Genomic DNA, 1,526 nt, shown 5'->3' on the forward strand with positions numbered 1-1,526 from the left:
AAAGGACTCTGAAGAGAAAACTAAGAGAAGCTAAATTACAACAATCCAGCAAGCACCTTTCAGAAATTTTCGAACAGGAAGAGGAGATGGCAGCCGAAAATAATAATAATGCAAGGAGGATGCTTGGTGACTTTACTGCACCTAATTCCAATTTACATGGAAGAAGCATCTCCATTCCTGCCATTGGAGCAAACAATTTTGAGCTGAAACCTCAATTAGTTTCTCTGATGCAGGAGAACTGCAAGTTTCATGGACTTCCATCTGAAGATCCTTTTTAGTTCTTAACTGAATTCTTGCAGATCTGTGATACTGTTAAGACTAATGGAGTAGATCCTGAAGTCTACAGGCTCATGCTTTTCCCTTTTGCTGTGAGAGACAGAGCTAGAATATGGTTGGACTCTCAACCTAAGGATAGCCTGAACTCTTGGGATAAGCTCGTCAAGGCTTTCTTAGCCAAGTTCTTTCCTCCTCAAAAGCTGAGTAAGCTTAGAGTGGATGTTCAGACCTTCAGACAGAAAGAAGGTGAATCCCTCTATGAAGCTTAGGAGAGATACAAAGAACTGACCAAAAAGTGTCCTTCTGACATGCTTTCAGAATGGACCATCCTGGACATATTCTATGATGGTCTGTCTGAATTAGCTAAAATGTCATTGGATACCTCTGCAGGTGGATCCATTCACTTAAAGAAAATGCCTGCAGAAGCTCAAGAACTCATTGACATGGTTGCTAATAACCAGTTCATGTACACTTCTGAGAGAAATCCTGTGAGTAATGGGACGCCTATGAAGAAGGGAGTTCTTGAAATTGATACTCTGAATGCCATATTGGCTCAGAATAAAATATTGACTCAGCAAGTCAATATGATTTCTCAGAGTCTGAATGGAATGCAAGCTACATCCAACAGTACTCCAGAGGCATCTTCTGAAGAAGAAGCTTATGATCCTGAAAACCCTGCAATAGCAGAGGTGAATTACATGGGTGAACCTTATGGAAACACCTATAACCCCTCATGGAGAAATCACCCAAATCTCTCATGGAAGGATCAACAAAAGCCTCAACAAGGCTTTAATAATGGTGGAAGAAATAGGTTTAACAATAGTAAACCTTTTCCATCATCCACTCAGCAACAGATAGAGAACTCTGAACAAAATACCTCTAATTTAGCAAACTTAGTCTCTAATCTATCTAAGGCCACTGTAAGTTTCATGAATGAAACAAGGTCCTCCATTAGAAATTTGGTGGCACAAGTGGGCCAGCTGAGTAAAAGGATCACTGAAATCCCTCCTAGTACTCTCCCAAGCAATATAGAAGAAAATCCAAAAGGAGAGTGCAAGGCCATTGACATAATCAACACGGCCGACCCTGGAGAGGAAGGGGAGGACGTAAATCCCAGTGAGGAAGACCTCCTGGGATGTCCAGTGATCAATAAGGATTTTTCCTTTGAGGAACCAAAGGAATCTGAGACTCATCTAGAGACCATAGAGATTCCATTGAACCTCCTTATGCCCTTCATGAGCTCTGACGAG

General features: G+C 41.4%; 1 non-coding gene across 1 annotated transcript; it reads right to left on the minus strand.

The window, feature by feature from the left end:
* Window positions 1–482: 482 nt before the first annotated feature.
* LOC148562785 (small nucleolar RNA R71) lies at window positions 483–590 on the minus strand. Its single transcript, XR_015887156.1, has one exon. It is a non-coding gene; the product is annotated as a small nucleolar RNA R71 (small nucleolar RNA).
* Window positions 591–1,526: the final 936 nt, after the last annotated feature.

The sequence above is a fragment of the Arachis ipaensis genome, chromosome B6 (genome assembly GCF_059453495.1).
Source record: "Arachis ipaensis isolate K30076 ecotype BB chromosome B6, ASM5945349v1, whole genome shotgun sequence".
Taxonomy (NCBI): domain Eukaryota; kingdom Viridiplantae; phylum Streptophyta; class Magnoliopsida; order Fabales; family Fabaceae; genus Arachis; species Arachis ipaensis.